The sequence below is a fragment of the Trachypithecus francoisi genome, unplaced genomic scaffold, assembly GCF_009764315.1.
Source record: "Trachypithecus francoisi isolate TF-2019V2 unplaced genomic scaffold, Tfra_2.0 Lachesis_group16, whole genome shotgun sequence".
Lineage (NCBI taxonomy): Eukaryota > Metazoa > Chordata > Mammalia > Primates > Cercopithecidae > Trachypithecus > Trachypithecus francoisi.
The window spans coordinates 35167380-35184924 of NW_022681461.1; the positions used below are offsets into that span (position 1 = coordinate 35167380).

At 38.3% G+C, this 17545-nt stretch overlaps 1 long non-coding RNA gene across 2 annotated transcripts in view; it reads right to left on the bottom strand.

Annotated features, from left to right (window-relative positions):
- Window positions 1–17545, bottom strand: part of LOC117098557 — a 150940-nt gene that overhangs the window by 128339 nt on the left and 5056 nt on the right. Inside the window, exon 2 of one of the 2 annotated variants that reach the window (XR_004443463.1) lies at window positions 8765–8909. The exons of the other annotated variant lie outside the window; for it this stretch is intronic. This is a non-coding gene — a long non-coding RNA (uncharacterized LOC117098557). The remainder of the gene's footprint in view (window positions 1–8764; window positions 8910–17545) is intronic. 2 annotated transcript variants of the gene reach the window in all.

A 17545-nucleotide genomic window follows, 5' to 3' on the forward strand; every position in this document is an offset into this window, starting at 1 on the left:
CCTGTAATTCCAGTTACTTGGGAGGCTGAGGCAGGAGAATAGCGTGAACCCAAGAGGCGGAGGTTGCAGTGAGCCGAGATGGCGCCATTGCACTCCAGCCCGGCAGCAAAAGTGAAACTCCGAAAAAAAAAAGAAAAGAAAGGAAAAGAAAAGACAAGAAAAGAGAACAAAGCAGAGAAGAGAAGAAGAAAATTTTACACACACAAAGCAGAAATTAAAAAGTAAAATATAAACGAGGGACCAGCGCATATGCTTTCCAAGCCTCCTCCCCTCTTCAAATTCTACCTCTGTTTCTTTGGAGCGGCAGCTTTTCACCTAATCACAGTCCATGGCTCCACCTAGTGTCAAGGCGACGCTTCACCAAGCTCTGAGAACCAACTCATTCTAGAGGAATTCTGGGGCAGTCAAAACACTGCGTCAAATCACTGATGTGTAAGCAGTTTTCACTGTGAATTACACCCACCTGGTAAATGATCGTATCCCCTGAAAGAAAAAAAAATTATTATTATTATCATTTGAAATGGAGTCTCGCTCTCTCGCCCAGGCTGAAGTGGCGCCATCTCAGCTCACTGCAACCTCCACCTCCCTGGTTCAAGTGATTCTCCTGCCTCAGCCTCCGAGTAGCTGGGATTACAGGTGCCCGTCACCACGCCCAGCTAAGTTTCCTATTTTTAGTAGAGTCGGGATTTCACCATGTTGGCCAGGGTGGTCTCAAACTCCTGACCTCAAGTGGTCCACCCGCCATAGCCTCCCAGAGTGCTGGGATTACAGGAGTGAGCCACTACATCCAGTCAAAATTAATTATTCTGAGACATAGAATAGTTATCGTTTTAAACTATAGTGGAAATTTATCTAAATTAAATTTTGAATGAATTATCTTTTTCCTCATATTTCAAATTATTAAATAAATTTAGAGGTAAACAGCATGTGATCCACAACTCTAAATCTTCTGTAAGCCCACTTTTTAGCCTTTTACTCCCTAGTCCATTTGTCCTTAATGCAGTCATTCTCAGCCCTGGCTACAAATAATGTCCTCTGGGGAGAAAGCTCCTACTGGAGACTCTAATATAATCTGTCTGGAGAGGGACTTAATATCAATATATATTTTTTAACCTTCCAGTTGTTGTAATGGGCAATCAAGGCTAGAAGCCCCTACTTAAGTGATTGTTTGCTGCTTATTAGGTAGATTTTGATTCCTAGTACATTTCTTGTCACTACTCAGGATGTGCTCACTCTGCTTTAGACAAACTAGGTTACTTGTAAAACAATTTCCCACCCTCTGTGCCCTTACATACCACACTCTCCGCCTCGAACACTCTGCCACCTGCCTTCATCTCAGCTGTCATAGTTCTACATATTATTCCAGGGCCTGCTTAAAGGCTACCTCCTCTGAGAATTTCCCTGCCTCTCATTCTCAAACAGATGTTTCTACCTCCTTTGAACCCCTGAAGATTTTTAAAATAACTTTTATGATCAATCTTCTTTTCTTAATAGAAAATAAACACAGTGATTGACTATTCCTTTTAACTTATCAAATGAACAACAACAAAGTATGATATTTCTGTGAGAGAAATGAGCACTCCCTGTGTTAACAAGGGAATAAATTGGTGTTACGGCTTTTAAAAACAATCTGGCACTATATGTCAAAGTACATTCCATCTGGCCCAGTGCTTTTACTCCTAGGAATTTATCCTATGGATATAATCACACGTGTGGGCAAAAATACCCATAATAGAATGCTCATTGCAGCATTGTTCATAAAAGCAAAAGATGGGAAACAACTGAAATGTCTCACCAACAGAAGACAAGTTAAATAAATTATGGCATATAATATAGATGGAATGCTGCATAGTCATTTTAGAAATGAGGTATATCTGTATTTGTGACCATAGAACAACTCTAAGACATAGCGTTAAGTAGGAAAAAAAAAGATCCAATACAATGTCATAGAATGCTTCTACTGTGTTTTGTACAAAAGCACAAATATACATTTATCTATGCTTCCAAAGCACTGGGTATCTTTGGATGCATATACAAGCAACTGTCAATAATAACTGACTCTAGGGAAGCAAACTAGTAGGTTTGAGGTAACAAAACTACAAAATAAAAGTCATGAACCCATCACCAAATATAAGAATTAGAATATTACCAATACCTCTACATATACCCAGAGTCATAGGAAGCCCATTCAGAGCCTCTGTGCAAATTAGAAAAAAAAGCTCCTCTTCTTTGGGTTGGACACAACTCTAAACCAAGATGCACTGCTTGCCAAACAGAGCACAGGCTATATTAATTACATGACCCACTACTGCCCTGGTGTGCTTTCAGACTTATGTAAATGGAATTGTCCTGTATATATTCTCCTACAAATTATCTTTTTTACTTCACATTATGTTTGTAAGATATATCAATATTGTTACGTGCAGTACTCCATTTTCACTGCTGTATAATATTTCATTGCATGTTTATGTGCTAAAAGAATTAACTCTATATCCCACTATTTCAGTTACAGGGTATCTATTGAAGGGTGAATGTGACTAAACTAAAAGAGAGGATCACCTAAAAATGGAGAAAGGAACTCTTGACCTTATTTTGGGTCAGGGAAAGCCAGTGTGCTTTCATTTGATGAGAAATAATTGCATTATATTAGGCAAGAGTGAGCTGGTAAAGGAGTGAGCACAACTATAAATGTCTGGTGTTCATGCAGTGAATCTTTTACATTCACGTATTTTCTCTATGGCATTTTCTGTCCTTTAATAAGGTTTTTCACTTTAATAATGTGGAAAATACAGTAATAGTGACAATCCATGCCTCTTTAAGTAATGGGAGCACAAGATGTGAGCTTATTAGAGAACAGCTATGACTGCAATGGACTCTACATCTTTTCATTTGGACTTATATGCAATTTCAATGTCTTTGCTAGCACATGAATGTAAATTCATTGCAGCAGATTTTTTATTCAGATACAGAATATTCGGTGCAATTTTTCTAAGTCATTATAGTCAATTTTCAGATAACAAAAATTCAAATAACTTCTAAAAAGAAGAGAGAAAAATGGAAAAAGAAAACAAACTTACAAACAAAAGCCCAACCCCAATCAACTGAGAAGAGAGCAATAAAGGAAGAGGGGGAAAACAAAAGCAAAATAAAAGTTGGACAAATAAAAATTAAAAGTGGGGTGGTAAAATGTTTAGATATATTAATAATTATATTCAACATAAATCTAAAGTTTACAGTGAAAGACAGATTGGGGGAACAAACAAAAAACCTCTAACTACATGCTCTTTCAAAAGAAAAACTTAAAACTTAAGACACAAAATGGTTGAAAGATGTAACAGGAAAACAGTAACCAAAAAAAACTGAAGTGTGTATTAAAAATCACACAAAATAGACTTTAAGAAAATAAGTATCATTAGAGTTAGAGAAAGGCCACTATTTGATTTTTATAAAGGTTCCAAATGTCAGTGATATAATAACTTCAAAGTTTTACACCTAGAAAAATTGTTTCAAATATATAATGCAAATACTTACTGAACTCCAAAGAGAAATTGCCAATGAGAGCTTTTGATATCTCTCAATTACCAATAGACCATCCAAAGCAAAGATATTAATAATATGGAAGATCTGAACAACACAATTAATAACACAATTAAATAGACAGATAAAAATTCTGCATCCAACAGTTGGCAAATGCACTTATTTTTCTCAAACATCGTAGTGCAATTACAAAAATTGTCCATTTATTAGGCCATACAGCAAGTCTCATGAAATTATAACACAGTCCTCATTCTCTGTGCACAAAGTAATTTAGAGGCAATAACAAAAGATAAATCTGTAAAAGTTCTTATATATTTAAAAATGTGGAAACACACTTGTAGGTAATTCATGTGTCAAAGAAAAACTGATGAAAAAGCTGAATGATAATGAAAATATCACCTACCACGTTCTGTAAAACAGTTAAAGTCGTTCTTTAAGGACAATTTATTAATTTGAAAGCTTGTTTTAGAGAAGAAGAAAGGTTAAAAATTAATGAGTTTTGTGTTTAACTCAAGAAATTAGGAGGAAAAATAGAAAATCAAAGTAGGAGGAAGTAGATATAAAGATAAAAACAGAGGTTCAGAAAAAGGTAAAAAAGATACAAAAATGGAGTCTGCAAAATTAAACGTTTTATTTTATAAACAGAACAATCTCTGCTGAGATTGAGCGAGAAAAAAAAAAAAGAACGTACAAATAAGCATTATTAGAATAAAAAGAGACCTAATCACAGACAAGGCAAAGATTTTTTTAGATGAGCTACTCTGAATCAATTTAGGCCACATATTCAAAAACTTAGGTGAAATGGGCAAATTCCTAGAAAACTATAATTTACCAAAACTTACTAAAAAATAGAGAACCTGAATTGTTTTATATCTACCAAAGAAATGCAATCAATATTTTTAAATCTTCCCACAAAGAAAATAATTAGTCCAGATATGGTTATAAATTACTTACACCAAGGTTTCAAGAAAGAGATCGTTCCAATCTTTAAAAATGTCCTATAAAACTGAAAAAGAGGGACTATGACACAACTCACTCAATGATATTAATGTAACCTTGATAGCAAAACCAAATAAGGACAGGACAATAAAGAAACCTTTTGGACCAATCTCACTCATAAACATAGCTACAAATTCAAATAAAATACTAATGAAACAAGATTAGGAGTTTATTTCAAATAGACAATACATCATAAAAAAGTTGAGTTTAACCAGAAATGCCAGGGCAGTTAAACATTAGGAAATATAAAATATGGCTAGGCACGGTGGCTCACACCTGTAGCCCCAGTGCCTTGAGAGGCCAAGATGGGTGAATTACTTGAGCCCAAGAGTTAGAGACAAACCTGGGCAACATGGTAAAACCCCATCTCCCCCCAAAAAATACAAAGATTAGCCAGGCATGGTAGCACATGCCTGTAGTCCCAGCTACTTGGGAGGCTGAGGTAGGAGAATTGCTTGAGCCTGGAAGGTGAAGGTTACAGTGAGCCAAGATAGCACCACTGCCCTCCAGCCTGGGCAACAGAGCAAAACCCTGTCTCAAAAAATAATAATAATAATAAAGAAAAGAAAATATAAAAATAGAATTCACTGGCTAGGCACAGTGGCTCACACCTGAAATCCCAGCACTTTGGGAGGCCAAGGCAGGTAAATCACCTGAGGTCAGGAGTTTGACACCAGCCTGATCAACATGGTGAAACCCTTTCTCTACTAAAAACACAAAGATTAGCCAGGTATGGTGGTACATGCCTGTAATCCCAGCTACATGGGAGTCTGAGGCAGGAGAATTGCTTGAATCCAGGAGGCGGAGGTTGCAGCGAGCTGAGATCGCACCATTGCACTCCAGCCTAGGTAAAAAGAGCAAAACTCCGTCTCAAAAATATATATATACACACACACATATACATACATACACATATATACACGTATATACACACATATATGTATATACACATGTATACACATATATACATATGTATATACACATGTATACACATATATACATATGTATATACACATGTATACACATATATACATATGTATAGACACACGTATATATACGTGTATATACATACATATGTACATATGTATATGTGTGTATATACATACACACGTATATATACGTATATATACACACATATATATATAATTCACTGCATTAACAGATTAAAGGAGAAAAATATGATAATCTCAAAAGATGCATCAGATAATGAGAAGCAGACTTTTCAAAATCATGAATAAGACTTAGAAGTCCTATTTACTTCTACTCAACATTATAGTGGATTTTCTAAGTGCATTAAGACAAGAAAAAGAAGCAACAAAGTACAAAGATTGGAAAAAGCAATAAAAGGTAGGAGTATTGGAATATACTTCATTCATAAAGATATAATTCTCTATACAGAAAGTCCCACAAAATCTACAGGTAAATTATTGGTAATAATAACAGCGCTGGCCAGTGCAGGGTCTCACGCCTGTAATCCCAGCACTTTGGGAGGCCGAGGAGGGCAGATCATCTGAGGTCAGGAATTCGAGACCAGCCTGATCAACATGGAGAAACCCCATCTCTACTAAAAATACAAAATTAGCCGGGTGTGGCAGCACTCGCCTGTAATTCCAGCTACTCAAGGGGCTGAGACAGGAGAATCGCTTGAACCCGGGAAGCAGGGGTTGCAGTGAGCCAAGACTATGCCATTGCACTTCCAGCCTGAGCAACAAGAGCGAAACTCTGTCTCAAAAAGAAATAAAATAAATAATAATAACAATAACAGAGCTAACCAACATCGCTGAATAGAACAATATGCACAACCAAATATATTTTTAACCATTGGCAACAAACAGAAAATTTAAAAAATAAAAAAGCAGGTTACCATATGATATGGTTTGGCTGTGTCCCCACCCAAATCTCATCTTGAACTGTAGCTCCCATAATTCCCACGTTTTGGGAGGGACTCAGTGGGAGGTAATTGAATCATGAGGGTGGGTCTTTTCTGTGCTATTCTTGTGAGAGTAAATATCACGAGATCTGATGGTTTTGTAAGGGGGAATTCCTCTACACAAGCTTTCCTTACCTGCTGCCATGTAAGACATGACTTTGCTCCTCCTTTGCCTTCTGCCATGATTGTGAGGCCTTCCCAGCCATGTGGAACTGTGAGTCCATTAAACCTCTTGTTCTTTATCAGTTACCCAGTCTCTGGTATGTCTTTTATTAGCAGCATGAGAAAAGACTAATATACCATAACAATAAAAAAGTATAAATTACATCTAATGAAGTTATAGAAGACCTATATGGAATTAATTCTAAAGCTCTATTTGATAAACATCAAAGAAGACCTACTATAGAAATAAATAAAAGAAGACATTCAAAAGGAAGACTTCCTGTTGTAAAGTTACCAGTTTTTCCCAATTTGACCTACAGATTCAGTGTAATTTAATGCCAAATCCCACTGTGTTTTTTCCCAAGAACCTAAGAAGCTGATTCTAAAATTTATATGGATGAACAAAGGTCAAAAATATAACAAAGACTCTTTCGGAGAAGAATAAGTTAGGAGGTATACTCTATCCTATTTGAGGACTTTGATTACAAAGTTAATTAAGAGAGTGGTATTAATGCTGCAATATACAAATGGATTAATGGAATAGCAGAGATTCTGGAAACAGATCCACACATATTTGGACATCATATACAACAGAGGTGGTATTGTATATAATGAAGAAAGGGAGAATTAGTCAATAAGTGGTGCTGGGAGAATACGGGGATAAATGAAATTGGATTCCTACCCAACATGATACATAAGTCAATTCTAGATGCATCCAAGACTTGGATGTGAAAACTGATATTTTAAACATCTATAGGATAATGTCTTTAGTTTCCTGGGGTAGAGAAAACACATACCAAAAAAAGCCTTATCTGAAACTGAAAACACAAAACACTCCAAAAAAGCTTATCTAAAACTGAAGAGATGAACAAATTTGACTTTCTTTTTTTCAAAATACTCCAAATAAGAATTTGTAGACAAGCCACAAGCCAGTAGTAGATATTTGCAAAATATGTTTTAAAAACCTGGCGTTGCAGAGAGGAAAAAAGCCATGATTTGTTGGGTTTGATTCTTTTCAAGGTGGAAAATTTATTTCAAGCCACCAACATGATGTTGCTAAACTTGAAGTTAGGAAGAGATACACAAATCTCTCTGACGAGACTATACAAGCCAGCTTCAGCACACCACTGCATATAACACTAAAGGATTTGTTTCCAGAATGCAAGAAGAACTCTTTCTGTTTATCAATAATTAAATGACAAGCAATGCCACAAAAAAAAGGGAGGCATGAATAGTCATTTTGCAAAAGAGGAAATATGAATGAAGAATAAAAATATGAATAGATTCTCTACTTCACAGTGATCATATAAATGCAAATTAAGATTACGACAAGTAAACATATTATACTCTTCAGATGAACTAAAGTTAAGTATTACTGCTGGGTGCAGGGGTGGATTTCTGTAGTCCCAGGTACTTGGGAGGCTGAAGTAGGAGAATCACTTGAGTCCAGGAGTTTGACTCTAACCTGAGCAACATAGTGAGACCCTGTCTCTAAAAAAAAAATTAAAAGAGAAATATTACTATATTAATTTTTCCCAAAGGCAGTTCAAGGGGAACTCTTAAGCAATGCTGGTGTGAACATAAATTGGCACAATCACCCTGGAATACAATTTGTCATTATCTTACAAAGTTAAGTACTGTACATTCTACAATCCAGCAATATGTAAGCTCAGGTATATATTGTAGAGGAATTCTTACACAAGTGTACCAGAAAATATGAACATGAATATGCACAGTAGCATTTTTTGTTAAAAACATAACAACCCAAATGTAATCAGTCAAGGTTTGTTCAAAGAGGTAGAACTACTAAGAGAAATTGACATAAGGGATTTATTTTTATTGTAGAGACTTGACTGTATGCAATTGTGGGAGCTGGTTATACTCATTTTGGGAGGCTGTTGTTTCTGTCTAGTGTTGGAACTGAAGTTCACAGGACCAGTGGTCAGGAGGTAGAGAGCAGGAAGCGAGGACAAATTGCAATCCATGAGGATGGACTGGAATCTGCATTGGTCTCTCGCCACCTCCAAACCTCTGGTGCCATTTACCATGGAGTTAAACACACCTCTGACCCAAGAGTTAGAGAAGCTGAAGCATAAGATCCAGAGGAGCTGGGGGAGCTATGGGCTCTGCACCTACCTCCTGAGTGTTAGGAAGTACAGCTAATTTCTTCACTTTCACCTTCCATGTCAGGCAAAAAATGTCTCTCCAGGTTCATCTACTCTATTTTCATATGAAAAGTTTAAGAGGCCCAGAGAAGTCAAGTGACCTGTTACCTAGAAACCTGTTTAAAAAAAAAAAAAAAAGTCTTATGCATCTCAAACCCTTCATAAGAAAGTGCATGTCAGTATTTTGGATCTGGGTACAGGCTCTCCAAGGGATATTTTTGACCCATGTTCTTTTGCCAATTGCCTCTGATTACATCACATAAGAGGGCTTAGGTAGCTTTGCAATAATAGTTCTACTAATTATTCTCCAAAGGAAATTCCTCATTCCACTGCAAATAGATGTGATCTTAAGACTGATTTCCCCAGAATCACTACAATATAATCTTATCTAAATTTGAGCACAGCATCTAAATATTCATTTTATTTAAATGTGAATTGCTGCATTAGAGCGAAGGCTGAGTTCTCCATATGAGATCCAAATTTGGTACCAATTTGGTAACCATAATCCATGGTTACTCTGTGACTACTAATCTGGGGGAAAAAGAAAACACTCTTTGGCAGAAGAGGATAAGTACATTCCTAATTTTCATTTCCAGCTTCTTAGCCATTCATCCAGGATGAATGTTAAAACCATTATCAAAACATAGCCTTAGAAATAAAATTCTGTTAGGGAGATAATAATAACTCTTTGTCAATGAATTTATTTTGAGTAATAATAATACAACAAAGTTCCAGTACTGCAAAAAAGTTTGGCTAATCTCAAGAACATTTATAGCATATGCAACTTGAAGTAATTTCTTTATCTAAAAATATTGGACCAAAAGAAACTGATTAGAGTTTAATGTAATTTTATATTAAGTGTTTTGCTGTGGTTTTTAGATTTTCAATAATACTTTATTATAAATCATCTCAGTGATTTAATATAATCACTTTTAAATGATAAAAAAATTTTAATCATTTATCATTTTAGATGTTAAAAATAAATTTTGAGGAGTGGGAAACTCTTTTTGTAAAGAAAAAAATAAAAACTTTTTTAGCATTTTTAGTTTCACAAAATAACAAATTGGAAGGTAATAATGTAAATTTGTAAGTTTTTCTCTGCAAAAACTGTGTCCTAAAAATCTTTAGATGGTGCGTTTCATTACTAACTTTAAAATAAAATTTAAGATAAAAATATGATTCATAGCTAACTTTTTCTGAAATGTGTTTCTTTTTTTACAAAGTGAGATGTATCAGCACTTCTTTTGTTTCTATGCAATAATATTGTCACTCTCCCTTTTCTTTTTTATTAACTGATTTGGACTCTATTTCTAAGATAGTGTATAACAAAATGCCCCCACAACCCACAATTTTATGGATATTGTACCTATTGGGTTATTTTCCAATATGGTTATCATGTAGAAACCTCAAAAGAGAGAGGTTAACTTCCTCCTGTAAAGGAGTGATCATTAACACCACCAATCAATTGAACAAAGCCACTTCCACACACAGTCAATAAGCTGCTTTGACTTTTTCTTGTTCTTACTCTTCTAGGTCTAGACTTGGGGAGTTAAAGTGTTAAGGTGTATGTACCTTAGCCATGGGTAACTGCCACAAATTGGGTTCTCAATGAAGCAGAGTCTAGACAGAGATTGGGGTGAAGGAAGTTTATTAGGGAGTGTTCTTGGGATCAAATCAGTTCACCGTCTGGTCTTAGACCAATAGTAAAGAGGGGAATAGTGTCCTCCCCTACAGGCCAAGGGAAGACAAAATTAGTGGGATATAAGATCTAGCTATTCTTCCCCATGTGGAGATTCTCCTTCCAGTGAACCTTTGGGAGAAGCGTTTATTTTTATTAAGAAAGGCAACATTTTTTTTGACATGTACAAAGCACTTTCCTGTATTTTTATTTTTTATTTTTTGATTTCCATAGGTTTTGGGGAAACAGGTGTGTCTGGTTACATAAGTTCTTTAGTGGTGATTTGTGAGACTTTGGTGCACCCATCTGCCGAGCAGTAGACACTGAATCCAATTGGTAGTCTTTTATCCGTCACCCCCTTCCCACCCTTCCTCTGAGTCCCCAGAGTCCATTGTGTCATTCTTATGCCTTTGCATCCCCATAGCTTATCTCCCACTAATGAGTGAGAACATATGATGTTTGGTTTTCCAGGAGAAGGCAATATTTTCATTAGGGGTCTATAAATATTAGCAGCTAAGTGTTTTTTAAAATTTCGTATTTCAACTGTAGTCTTCATGATCAGTGATTTAGAAAAATACCATATTGTACTGAAATACATTTGCTATATATTTATTTCAGATACTATATTAAAATTGAAAAATTAGTGTTTTCTGCTGTTTGGAAAATATGTTAAATTTTCTTCTCTAAGTTTTCTTTTGTTAGAGTGTTTATGTGGTGTCACAGGCCTCTTCATGCCCTTTGCATTCTCTTCCAAAAATCTGTTCTTGCTGTCAGTTAAGCGGAAATGGTTAGCAACAAAGCAAAATCAAAGCGGATCCACCCAGCTTTTATATCCTGCATGGCTGAACTTTAATGAAAGTTTGAGTTTTTCCAAAAGTCTGGTCTTTACTGACTGGGAATGAAAACCATTTGGAAAAAAATGCCTTGAGCATGTGAACCATGTAATTTCATTTGAACTACGGAATTCCAAAAATACTTTTCTTATTGAAAGAGCAGTTATATTGCTGTGTTAGAACTTGATATTGAGAAGGATAAGCACTAGTTCTTTTCTCCCTTTTTCTCATAAACATTAAAAAAAATTAACGACTGTCTGAGTGGCTGGGTAGAAAATAGTGTGAAGAGGCTAAGTTGGACCACCAGGTAGGCTTGCTCTAGAACCTATTCCTTCCTTAGGAGATCCATCTACTCTTCTGGGCTCCATAGAGCCCCATGCAGCTTGAAGCAACCCACTCTGCATTGATGATAATTCAGGGCTCCATCTGGCCATGTCTTGATGACTACTTTAACTGAGGCACAGGCATTTCATCAGTTCTGCTCACTGACACCAGTGTAAATGCTGTGCCAGTAGCAACACTGGAATTGCTGGGTCCCTGCTGGGCAATCTGGACAGAGAACAAAGTAGATCCTGTTCAGTTTTATGTCTCCATGAGGGGATCAGGTGTTAACATTATTAACTAGTATTTTTGGGAATATGTACTTTGTGCTAGTCACAATACTGGATACTTTCACATGGATTACATTATTCAATCCCCATAACAATCCTCTATGGAATTTTGAAGCTTAGAGAGATTAAGAAATCAGGTTTTGAAACCAATCGGTCTGACTCCAGAGGCTTTGATCTTCTTTCCTATTTTGTAATCCCTGGCTTTTAGTCATGGGTCTTAGTGTACTAGATTGGGATCTCAGATAGCAGTGTAGCACCTGCCCATATCTCCTGAGCCTTACCAAGTGCCAACAGCTGGACCATCTTGCTTAATGGCCTTCTCTGGTGACTGGAGCTCTATGTGTGAGCATAGGTTTGAGGAGATGTAATGCCTTAAGTGCAGCCTTTAATTAATGATTGATAGGAGTTGGGGTATAAATACTTCAGCTCCTTTGCTACTCTGGTAGAATAACTCAAGAGGCATGAATTTTACACTGGTACCCAAAATTCTCCAGAGGGATTAAGTCCATTATCTACAGTACTAACCCACTTGAAAACACACCCTTTTCATTGATTGCCTTCCCTCTTTGTTTCACTTCCTTTGCCCGTATTTCCTGAGATGACTACCCAAGTAAGCTACTTGTGTACGTAGTAACGTCTTAGGATCTGGCTTCTGGGGGAACCAAAACTAAGACAAAGAGCAAAGAAAAGGTGAACCTATGAGGAAGGAGGACCCAATTGGAGCAGCTGGGGCAATGCTGGAAGGAAAGCATGGGGTTGCAGTCTCTAGGAAGAAGCCTCTGATGATGTTTTCCTGTTCTTGAAGCTGACAGTGTCATTGTGAGACAGGAGACAAAGGTTTTGGGAGATTATTGAATATTGACACACTGAATGGTTCTTTGCTTGATTGGATGGAATTTCCTTCAGAAGTTCTCTTTTGATCTGTTCTTTTCAAATGTATGCTATATTTGCCCAAGTTTAATAAGCAGAGATTCCAGAAAATGCAACCATTAATAACTGGAATAATGAAACAAAGAAAATGCCAACATGTTAAAAATAGAACATTGAGTAAACGGTCATAAGTAAATGAAAGACAAAAAGTATATATATAATTTTGAAGGATGTATAATTTACTCATATGGCCTGAATGTAGTAACACTATGTATCATATTTCATGCAAACTTAAACTGAATGAGGCTTTTTTTTTTTTTTTTTTTTTAAGACAAAGTCTCCCTCTGTCACTTAGGCTGGAGGGCAGTGGTGCAATCTCGGCTCACTGCAACCTCCGTCTCCCAGGTTCAAGAAATTCTCCTACCTCAGCCTCCCAAGTAGCTGGGACTACAGGCGCACGCCACCGTGCCTGGCTAATTTTTGTATTTTTAGTAGAGACGGGGTTTCACCATATTGACCAGCCTGGTCTCAAACTCCTGGCCTCAAGTGATCTGCCCGCCTTGGCCACCCAAAGTGCTGAGATTACAAGGGTGAGCCACCATGCCCAACCTAAATGCAATAGTTAACAATTTACAATATCATTAACCTTAACAAGGCAAGATTTTGCCCATGCCCATGTTATTCCCTGAAAATTTGGGCACCACTGGATGTCCAGTTAATCGGTAAAGACGATAGAGTCACAAGTTCAGAAATGATCCTTTAAGTGTAGTAAAAGTGGTATAAAAGAGCCTCATTGGCAGGGCACGGTGGCTCATGAATGTAATTCCAGCATTTTGGGAGGCCGAAGTGGGCAGATCACGAGGTCAGGAGTTTGAGACCAGCCTGGCCAATATGGTGAAACCCCGTCTCTACTAAAAATACAAAAATTAGCCAGGCATGGTGGCACACACCTGTAATCCCAGCTACTCAGGAGACTGAGGCAGGAGAACTGCTTGAACCTGGGAGGTGGAGGTTGCAGTGAGTCGAGATCATACCACTGTATTCCAGCCCAGGTGACAAAAACTCCATCTCAAAATGTGTGTGTGTGTGTGTGTGTGTCTGTGTACGTACATATACATTTTATTGCTAACAAAATGCTCATAATCTTCAGAGCGTCCAGCAAATAGTAATCTCTTTGCTGCTGGAGGGTCTTATCCCATGTTGATGACTGCTGACTGATCAGGGTGGTGGTTGCTGAAGGTTGCAAGTTTTTTTTTTTTTTTGAGACGGAGTCTACCTCTGCCACCAGGCTGGAGTGCAGTGACGTGATCTCGGCTCACTGCAACCTCCGCCTTGCAGGTTCAAGCGATTCTCCTGCCTCAGCCTCCCGAGTAGCTGGGACTACAGGCGGGTGCCACCACGCCTGGCTAATTGTTGTATTTTTAGTAGAGATGGGGTTTTACCATGTTGGCTAGAATGGTCTCGATCTCTTGACCTCGTGATCTGCCTGCCTTGGCCTCCCAAAGTGCTGGGATTACAGGCATAAGCCCCCGTGCCCGGCTGCAATTTCTTAAAATAAGAAAATAATAAAGTTTGACCCATTGATGAACTCTTCCTTTCATGAACAACTTTTCTGTAGCATGTGATGGTGTTTGATAGCATTTAAACCATAGTAGAAATTCTTTCAAAATTGGAGTCAATCCTCTCAAACCCTGTCACTGCTTTATCAACTAAGCTTATGTAGTATTCTAAAACTTTTGTCATTTCATCAATGTTCACAGCATCTTAACTATGTGAAGACTCCATCTCAAGAAACCACTTTCTTTGCTAATCAATAAGAAGCAATTGCTCATCTATTAGTTTTACCATGAGATTGTGGCAATTCAGTCACATCTTCAGGCTGTTTCAATTCTTTTTCACTTGCTATTCCCATCACTTCTGAAGTGACTTCCTACATGAAGTCTTGAACCCCTCAAAGTCACTCATAAGGATTAGAAGCAACTTCTTCCAAATTCCTGTTAATACTGACATTTTGACCTCCTTCCATTAATCATGAATGTTCTTAATGGCATCTAGACTGGCATCTAAACCTCCTTTCCAGAAGGTTTTATTTTATTTATTTATTTATTTATTTGAGACAGAGTCTCACTCTATTGCCCAGGCTGGAGTGCAGTGGTACAATCTTGCTCACTGCAACTTCCACCTGCCGGGTTCAAGGGATCCTTGTGCCTCAGTCTCCACAGTAGCTGGGACTACAGGTGTGTGCCACCACACCCGGCTAATTTTTGTTTTTGAGATAGAGTTTCATTCTTGTTGCCCAGGCTGGAGTGCAGTGGCGCGATCTCAGCTCACTGCAACCTCCACCTCCCAGGTTGAAGCAATTCTCCTGCCTCAGCCTCCCGAGTAGCTGGGATTACAGGTGCCCGAAACCATGCCTGGCTTTTTTTTTTTTTTTTTTTTTTGAGATGGAGTCTCGCTCTGTCACCCAGGCTGGAGGGCAGTGGCGTGATCTCGGCTCGCTGCAAGCTCCACCTCCCAGGTTCACGACATTCTCCCGCCTCAGCCTCCCAAGTAGCTGGGACTACAGGCACCCACCACCATGCCCAGCTAATTCTTTCTGTATTTTTAGTAGAGATGGGGTTTCACCGTGTTAACCAGGATGGTCTCAATCACCTGACCTTGTGATCCACCCGCCTCGGCCTCCCAAAGTGCTGGGATTACAGACATGAGCCACTGCGCCCGGCCACACCTGGTTAATTTTTTTTAGTAGAGACAGGGTTTCACCATGTTGGCCAGACTGGTCTTGAACTCCTGTCCTCAGGTGATCCACCCACCTCGGCCTCCCAAAGTGCTGGGATTACAGGTATTAGCCACCATATCCGGTCAAATTTTTGTATTTTTAAGTAGAGATGGGGTTTCACCATGTTGGCCAGGCTGGTCTTGAACTCCTGACCTCAGGTGATCCGCCCACCTCAGCCTCCCAAAGCTCTGGGATTACAGGCGTAAGCCACCACGCCGGGCCCCTTTCCACAAGGTTTTAGATTTACTTTGCTCAGATTCATCAGAGGAATCACTATGTATAGCAGATTCACTATGTACAGCTGCATTTCATAGCAGCTCTAGCCTTATGATATGTATTTCTTAAATAATAAGACTTAAAAGTCAAAATTACTCCTTGGTCGATGGGCTACAGAATGGATATTGCATTAGCAGGCAAGGAAACAGCATTAATCTCCTTGTATGTCTCCATCAGAACTCTTGGATGGCTAGATGTGCTGTCCATGAACAGTAAAACTTTTAAAGGACTCTTTCATTCCAAGTAGTAGTTCTCAACAAGAGCTTAAAATATTCAATAAACAACACTGGAAACGGATGTGCTGACATCCATGCTTTGCTGTTCCATCTACCGAGCACAGACAGGGTAGACTTGACATAATTCTTAAGTGCTCTAGGATTCTAGGAATGGTAAATGAGCACTGGCTTAGACCAAAAAAGTCACCAGCCTTATTAGCCACTAACGAGAGTCAGCCTGTCCTTTGAAGCCAAGCATTGACTTTTCCTCTCTAACTATGAAAGTCCTAGATGGCATCTTATTCCAATAGATGGCTGTTTTGTCTACACTGAAGATCTGTTGTTTAATGTAGTCACCTTTATCAAAGATCTTAGCTAGATCTTCTGGATAACTTGCAACTTCACTTTGTATTTTTGTTATGGACACAGCTTCTTTTGGTAAACCTCATGAACCAACCTCTGCTAGCTTCAAATGTTTCTTCTGCCTCTCATAGGCTTCACAGAATTGAGGAGAGCTAGGCCATTGCTCAGACCTAGGCTTTGGCTTAAGGGAATGCTTTTTAAAAACTGGTTTTTGCTTCATTTTAGAGACAGGGTCTCACTCTGTCACCCAGGCTAGTGGCACACATAGCTCATCGTAATCTGGAACTCCTGGGCTCAAGTGATCCCCCTGTCTCAGCCTCCCAAGTAGCTAGGACTACAGGTATACACCACCACACCTAGCTAATTAAAACTGTTTTTTAAAAAAGAAATGGGGTCTTGCTATATTGCCCAGGCTGGTCTTGAAGTCTTGGGCTCAAGTGATCCTCCTGGCTCAGCCTCCCACAGTGCTGGGATTACAGGCATAAGGCACTGCGTCTGGTTTAAGAGAATGTTGTGGCTTGCTTGATCTTCTATCTAGACCACTAAAACTTTCTCCAGGTCAGCAACAAGGCTGTTTTGCTTTATCATTCCTATGTTCTCCAGAGTGGCACTTTTAATTTCCTTTAAGAACTTTTTTTTCCTTTGCATTCATAACTTGGCTAACTGGTACAAGAGGCCTAGCTTTTGGCCTAGCTTTGCTTTCAACATGCCTTCCTCACTTAGTTTAACCATTTCTAGCTTTTTACTTAAAGTGAGAGACGGGATTCTTCCTTTCACTTGAACACTTAGAGGCTACTGTTGGGTTACTAACAGGCCTAATTTTCAATATTGTTCCATCTCAGGGGATAGGGAGGCCCAAAGCAAGGGAGAGAGACAGAGGAACTGCCCGGTGATGGAACAGTCAGAACATACACAACATTTATCGCTTAAGTTCTCCATCCTACATAGACGTGGTACATGACACCACAAAATAATTACAATAGTTACATCAAAGACCGCTGATCACAAATCATCACAACACATATACTAATAATGAAAAAAGTTTCAAATATTGAAAGAATTACCAAAATGTGATACAGAGCCATGAAGTGAGCATATACTATTAGAAAAAATGGTGCCAATAGACT